The following is a 7608-nucleotide window of genomic DNA, read 5'->3' as shown; positions in this document are numbered from 1 at the left end:
GTTCAAATTGAGTGGCCTTGTTAATGTTTCCACCAGTCCTGCCCAAGATTGGGCCCTCAAAGCTTCTCATCAGGGCTATAGGAATAGCCTCATTACTGGTCTCCTTGTCCCCCATCTTGCCATGAATAATGCCAATCCTATATGTTGCCAATGAGTTATCCATCTATTGATTAATAGGTGACCTTGAGCAAAACATTCCCTGGCCAGATATTATTCAGTGGCTTTCTTTCTCCCACAGAATAAAACTCAGATTGCCTCTTTATTTCACTTTATTTTCTAGCTAAAATAAAGAAGCCACTATTGTGCCTTAGACTTACAGACCTCTATATTTGGTTTATGCTATCCCCCTCTCACACCCTCTCCTTCCCCATTTAATGCCACTCTGCCATTTCAAATGTTGGATATTTTCCTGTCCTTCAAATGCCACATTCTGCCCCAAAGACTTCCTAGGTACCTTCAGTCAGAATTAACATTTTCTCTCCACTTCATTCATAGCAGTATGTACTTCTAGCATTCATCAGACATTCTCTTGCCTTGTATTTATTTACATATGTGGAGTCATTTCTCTACTAAGGTGTTACCACTTTTGTGTATCCCACTATATGAAGCACTGGCCCTTGTACATACAATGTTAGAATGCAACAATAATAATAATAATCATAGTTAACAATTACTGCACACTAACCATGTGCCAGACACTGTGCTCACCTCATTCCCAGCATTAATTAACTTACTGAGTTTTCACAACATTATAAGAAGTTGTCTGATATCCCATTTTTTTTTAGATGAGGAAAGCGAGACCCAGAGATGAGCCACTAGTCCAAGTAACTACAACTTAGGAAGTGATAGAGCTGTGGTTCCAACCTTGGTTTCCTTCTCTGCAAGGCCTAAGTGTAAGAATTACCCCTTTATGTGAGTCATGGATTTTAATCTGTAGGAGGAATGAATTTCAGGAAGTTCTACAGAGGAAGCATTTTACCAGGAATCAAACTATCTGGGCTCTGGTACCAGCTCTGCTGGTTACTTTGCCATATAAACTCTACCAAATGGATTCACAGCTCTGAGTTTCAAAATTCACATTTACAAGTGAGGATAAAAATAACTTCAGTCCTCCTCACCTGAAGGGACTTTTTTTGGGATGGCATGAGCTAGAATATGTAAAAGCCATTTGTTAACAGTGAGCATGATGGGCTTGCAGCATTGACAAGAGGCCTGGGGAGAGAGAGGAGAGGAATGGTGTGGTGGCAATTGTGTGGAGACCAATACTGGGTCTCAAGACTCCAAGTCACACAGTGATTTCAAATATTTGAATTATCAGTGTGGAGAAGGTCAAGGATTACTATCTCAACCAGTTACTTTCAAGTATATTTTTCTTTGTAAGAGGGCTATATCATACAAATTGGTCTAAATAAATTTTAAAGTGCTCTTTAATAGCTATACAGGAAAAATTCTAAATAATATAAAAGGATTGTGTTATGGTTTAAATGGTGGCATATTTTTCCTGATTGGTACATCAAATATTGGTAGGTACCCTTTCCACAAAGGAAAAATATAAGGGGCATGAGAACATGTAATGGGGCACTTGACCCTATTTTAGACATCAAGGAGGGCTTCCCTGAGGAAGTGACATTAAGTTAAAGACCATGCAAAGAAAAAAGGTGCATTTCATAAGATGCATACCTGGAAACCCAGTCATGGTAGACATAAGCAAAGAAGCTGGATGGATTCCTTTGCTGGGCCACATTATCATAAGTTTGCGTTTGAGGAAAGGAGTCCCTCAGCCCAAGGGTGACACACCTTCTAAGTCATCAAAGCACAGTCTGAAGATGGCCTTCTTTCTCCTTTGGGAAGTTAGCAGAGTGGTGCAAGCCAAACTTGAATAAGTACTTGTGTGTTTCCTTTTGTGCCCTTGTACCAAAACTATAAGGTAACATGAAGATTTTTTTGAGCATCTCCTTACCTCTCTTCATAAAAAACCTATCCCCATCTTTCTACTAAAGACCCCACTTTCTTCTTATGTTCTAAATTCAGACAGATGAAAAGGCTAGAAAGGATATAATAATCCTTGGTTAAAGTGATAACTCATCATAACCTGAGATATAACTACCATGAAGGGTATTTTCATTTTAATATGGAAACCTTGACAAATAGAAGATCACCTTTTTTTTAAATATTTTATTTATTTATCTTTAGAGGGGAAGGGAAGGAGAGAGGGAGAGAAACATCAATGTATGGTTGCTTTTCGTGCGTCCCCTGCTGGGAACTGGCCTGCAGGGAACTGGTCTGCAACCCAGGCATGTGCCCTGACTGGGAATCGAACCGCGATTATCTGGTTCGCAGGCCTGCGCTCAATCCACTGAGCTACACCAGCCAGGAGAAGATCACCTTTATAAAAAATGAATATATAATGGCAGAATTTTAGACACTCTTTTGGCAGGTAAGGCTTTTGCTATGATGAGGCACTTCTAACTGTGCCTTTTTTTCATAAGGCAATCCAGAAATGGTTGTTTTACCAGGAAATTGAGTGTCAGAGATGTGATGTAACATACCCAAGGTCACTCAGCTAACTAGTTGCAGAGTTTGGAATAGTTCTACCCTTCTGCCACTACCCCAGGGTGACATGAATGAGACCAAAATATGAAAGCTCCCTCCATGAACTCATGAAAAGTTTCTCTAGGCTGTCTGATGGAAGAGGTCAGCAAATGGAGGTCAAGAGATGATGGGCTCAGGAAATTGTTCAGTGTAAGACCACCCCTGAGAGTAATTGTAGCACAGCTGTCTTCCCTCTAGACCAACTCCATGATTCCAAAGTATGGGACTTCAGGTGGTTACATCCTGAGAGTCTTCCCAGCCCAAGCGGTAGCCAAAAGTCTCTGGCAGAGCTACAGCTAAAGCAGTGGCTTTGAGAAACAAAAGGTGTGCTTCAGAATTAGGGAGCCCACAACATGCAGGCTGTGCATACCCAAGAGTGGGGCAGAAGCACTGTGGAGGAAGTAGTCACTTTTCTCTGGCCAAGGTGCTATCCAATCCAGGAAAAATCCTTTGTCTTCTCTGACACTCAGTTTCTCAGACAGATGGAGACAAGCTTTTCCTACCCCAAAGAGCTGTCATGAGGTGCCACAGGGAAAACTTTCTAAATGTAAGTGCCACAAGTCGTAGCTGGTGTGGCTCAGTGGACTGAGTGCCAGCCTGTGAACCAAAGGGTCACTGGTTTGATTCCCAGTCAGGGCACATGCCTGGGTTGTGGGCCAGGTCCCCAGTAGGGGGTGTGCAAAAGGCAACCACATATTGATGTTTCTCTCCCTTTTTCTTTCCCTTCTCCTCTCTCTAAAAATAAATAAAAATAAATGTAAGTGCCACAGAAATGCACGATGATGATAATAATAAAAAAGAAAAACTTCTTATACAGCACACAGTGTCTTAATGGAAGAAGCCCGTATGTCCTCTTCTTGCTGTAACAAATTACCATAAACTTGGTGGCTTAAAATAATAGATTTATTCTCTTCCAGTTATTGAGGACAAGTGTCTAAAATCCGTATCCCTATGCTTAAGGTGTTGGCAATGATGATTTCTTCCAGTGGCTCTGAGGGATCCATTTCCTTGCCTTTTCCAGCTTCTAGAGGTCACCTACATTCCTCGGGTTGTCCTCATCCTTACATCACTCCAGCCTCTTGCATCCATTATTACATGTCCTGTTATTGACTCTGATTTCCTGCCTCCCTTATATAAGGACCCTTGTGATTACAGTGGACTCACACAAATAATCCTGGATAATCTTCCCATACCACAGCCTTTAATTTAATCATGCCTGTGGTCAAGTCACTTTTGCCATATTAGGTAACATATTCATAGGTTCTCAGGATTGGGACATGGACATCTTTGGGGGCCATTCTTCAGCCTGTCACAAGGCCTGCTCTTCCCTCTCTAACATAGCCATTTCCTGCATCATCCCCAGAATGACTCCTAGCATACCTTGCTGTTGTCCCAACCACACCCATTTGGTACTTAACATTTTTGTGTATGAGGGCTGACTTCCAACTACTGGCACCAGCATCTTTGCCTGAAGGCTTTTGGCCACTGGAACCTGTTCTGCCTGAGCCTATGGCCAAAGGGAGGAGACAGGGAATCAATGTTCCCCACCCCCTCACCTCCCTAACCTGGGAGCAGGCCTTAACAGGAACCCCAGCCTTTTTGCTCCTTGGTTGGGTGTGTCCTATACTGCCCCTGAGAGATCCACAGGGGAATTGTTTTCCAGTTGTCCACAGTGGTAATGAGTTTGAAGATACTCCATTTGTTGACTGCCTTCCCTGCCCTCTCTATTTCCCCAGTCTCCTACTGGTATGACCTAGAATTTATCCCAAATGAGATTCTTGTGTTCAAATCTTACCTCTAACTAAGACATACATCTTGCAAATATTTCTTCCAAGCTTTGTTTGTGCCCACCTACAGTATCCCTTTTCCTCTCATGACCATCTGCTCATCTTACTATGCTTTCTTCCTCTCTGGGGTCTCCCCTTGCACTTCTGTGTCTGCCAGTCTTTTTCCTCTTCCTGCCAATTCCAAGTGGTCACAATAGGTTATCTGTATCAAGTAATTGGGAGAGAGAGTGCAACCCAAAGTTAAGACAGTAGATTCTGAAGCCAGACTATATGGATGCAAAACCTTTCCCACAACTTACTAGCTAAGAGATGATAAGGGAGGTTACTTATTTGATCTCTCTAAGCCTCAATTGGGGGTGATAATCAAACCTATCTCCTGAGCTCACTGAGAAATTGATACTAGCATAGCAGCCTTCTTGGAATGATGCTTGGCACATAGCAAATACCTAATAAGTGGTGGTTTATTATTGGTCACTTTAACAAATTTGTATAAAGTGCACTTTTATCAATGCACAAGCCTCTTTCATATACTTATATCAAATTGGTAATAAAACAATTTTATTGAGAGTTCAATCTCATTTTCTGGAATATAGGCTCTCTGAGAGCAGGGACCAGTCTGTGTTTATCTCTGTTGAGTCCCAGCATCTGAAGTGGTATATTGGTGTTTGATAATACTTTAAAGTGAATATTATGCCTAAAGAACAGAAGGAGGCCTGGCTGGTGTAGCTCACTGGATTGAGCACGGGCCTGTAAATCAAAAGGGTGCAAGTTCAATTCCCAGTCAGGGCACATGCCTGGGTTGCAGACCAGGTCATTGATGTTTCTCTCCCCCTCTTTCTCCTTCCCTTCCCCTCTCTCTAAAAATAAGAAAGAAAGAAAGAAAGAAAGAAAGAAAGAAAGAAAGAAAGAAAGAAAGAAAGAAAGAAAGAAAGAAAGAAAGAAAGAAAGAAAGAAAAGAAAGAAAGAAAGAAAGAAAGAAAGAAAGAAAGAAAGAAAGAAAGAAAGAAAGAAAGAAAGAAAGAAAGAAAGAAAGAAAATCTTAAAAAAAAAGAACAGAAGGAGAAAGAAAGGGTAAGGGTCTGAAAATGATGGGAAAAGGAAGGAACCACATGGAGAAAGACAATTAGCTTCTTTGTAGTTCTGCCTGAAGCTCATCAGATGCAGGAGACAGCAGGCCGGGTGGGGTAAGGCAGGAGGCTCTGAGAAGCCAGGAAGGCCTGGGCAGCACTGAGAACAAATTTTACCTCTGGATCTGTGATAGACAGAGATGCACTGCCCAGATCCCCCTTTATAGAAGCTCTTGCTGCCCAGCTGAAAGGAGAGTGGTCAGCAGATAGCTGCCAGCTGTCAGCTCTTCCAGGCACACCTCAGCTGCAGAAAGCTGTTCAGCTCAAGCTCATACCTTTCTTTGGGATGGGTCACTTCCCATAACTGAGCATTAGGGGAGTGTAAAGCATCAACCATTTCTTCTCAGCATGAGACTTTCTGCAGGCAATCATTGCCCAGAACACTCCACTGGGTTGGCTGAGACTTAGGCACGCATGACAACTTGACCCCTCCTCCCCACTCTTGCTTTCTTCCCCTCTCTTCCGCAGGTGTTGATCTTGAACAAACTTCTTACCCCGTAAATTCCAGTTCTGCTTCCAGAGAGCACAACCTGTGACAAGAACAAAGACTTGACCTCCTTCCAGGTTCAAGTTAATGCTTGAGGCTCTCTTTGGAAGTTCAGGGACCCAGAACCACCTTGTTGTTTTTCTCTGTGGCAGTTTAACTCCTCAGTGATGTTAAATGTCCTGACTTAAGTCTGGGAATATTCTGAGCTCACTTGTCCTGTGGTCCAGACAAAGGAGAGTTGTTTATCTTTCAACTTCACTTAGAACAGCAAATAAAAAACCTCATTAATTCAGACTGTTCTTATTTGGAATTTGTGATGATCCAGAGAGGGGCCCAGAGGGTGTTTGTTTATTTTTGTATTATCAGGGGAAAAAAGAACTTGCCAAGCAAATGGAGAATGTGAGCACGATTGTAAGAGAACCATTTCAACAATTTTAAAGAGAGGGGAAAAAGCCCTTCTCTCACTTTAAAAGCACCAGTTTACATGGATGGAACTGGAAAGCATTATGCTGAGTGAAATAGGCCAGGTGTTGAAAGACAAATACCATATGATCTCACCTTTAACAGGAAGCTAAACAACAAAACAAACAAGCAAGCAGAATAAAAAAAAAGACACTGAAATAGACAACAAGGGGACAGTGACCAGAGGGGAGAGGGAAGGGAATTTAAGGGGGGAAGAGAGGAGGGATTTGGAGGAACAAATATGAAGGACACAGGGATGAGAACTAAGGGGGGTGGAAATGGGATGAGAACTAAGGGGGGTGGAAATGGGGAGCACGGGGTGGGGGGGCTGGGCTGGGAGAAATAGACAAAAAACTATACTTGAAAAATAACTAAATAAAATTATTTTAAAAAGCACCAGTTTACATGCAAAAAATTCACATGCAATTCTTATCCATTTATTAATGATATCAAAGTATTTTTAAAGCAACCTATCGGTGGTCTAGTTGACATTGCTCTATTAACTTAAATTCAATTCGACATTTGCTGAGCTCCTATTTCCTGCTGAATATGAGGTAGATCCTGTGGAATATACCAAGATGAAAACAATGTAATCTCTACTCACAATGACTTTACAACCATAGTGGTAAATGGTTAATGTCTATCACAACATTAAAAATTGTTGTTTTGCATTTATTCTTAAATGTTTAAAAATGTTTCATAAATATCTAGCTCCAGCCTCAAGTTTTGTATATATTATTAATGCACTAAGTACTTGTTGAATCAAAGAACTCTCCATCATATTGACCTTCCTCAGTTACTGGTCACCCAACACCTTCAGAATTTGGTCCCTAGAGCCCCGGCAGGTTGTATGTTCCCTGCTGTGCAATCTAACTCACTCACTCTCCCAAGGCTGTATATATCACAGAGGAAATTCTCACCCACAACAATCAGCTGTGATCTCAATCTTTTGGAAAAAAGACCCTGTTTAAAATGGCAGTCCTGACCTTGGCTCAGTGAGCTTCACAGGGACATAGCTGGCTGGGTTTCTGGCCTGCGGCTCAGCCTGCAGGCATCCAGAACTTCCAGACAATTACCATTCCCCTGGAATTGCCCACTCCTGATTGCTATTGGTTAATTAAAGAAATCTAGGCTCCAGACTATATTACCCACC

The sequence above is a fragment of the Artibeus jamaicensis genome, unplaced genomic scaffold (genome assembly GCF_021234435.1).
Source record: "Artibeus jamaicensis isolate MK-2021 breed Jamaican fruit bat unplaced genomic scaffold, CSHL_Jam_final contig_60, whole genome shotgun sequence".
Taxonomy (NCBI): Eukaryota; Metazoa; Chordata; class Mammalia; order Chiroptera; family Phyllostomidae; genus Artibeus; species Artibeus jamaicensis.
Note: the sequence above shows the minus strand (reverse complement) of the source record.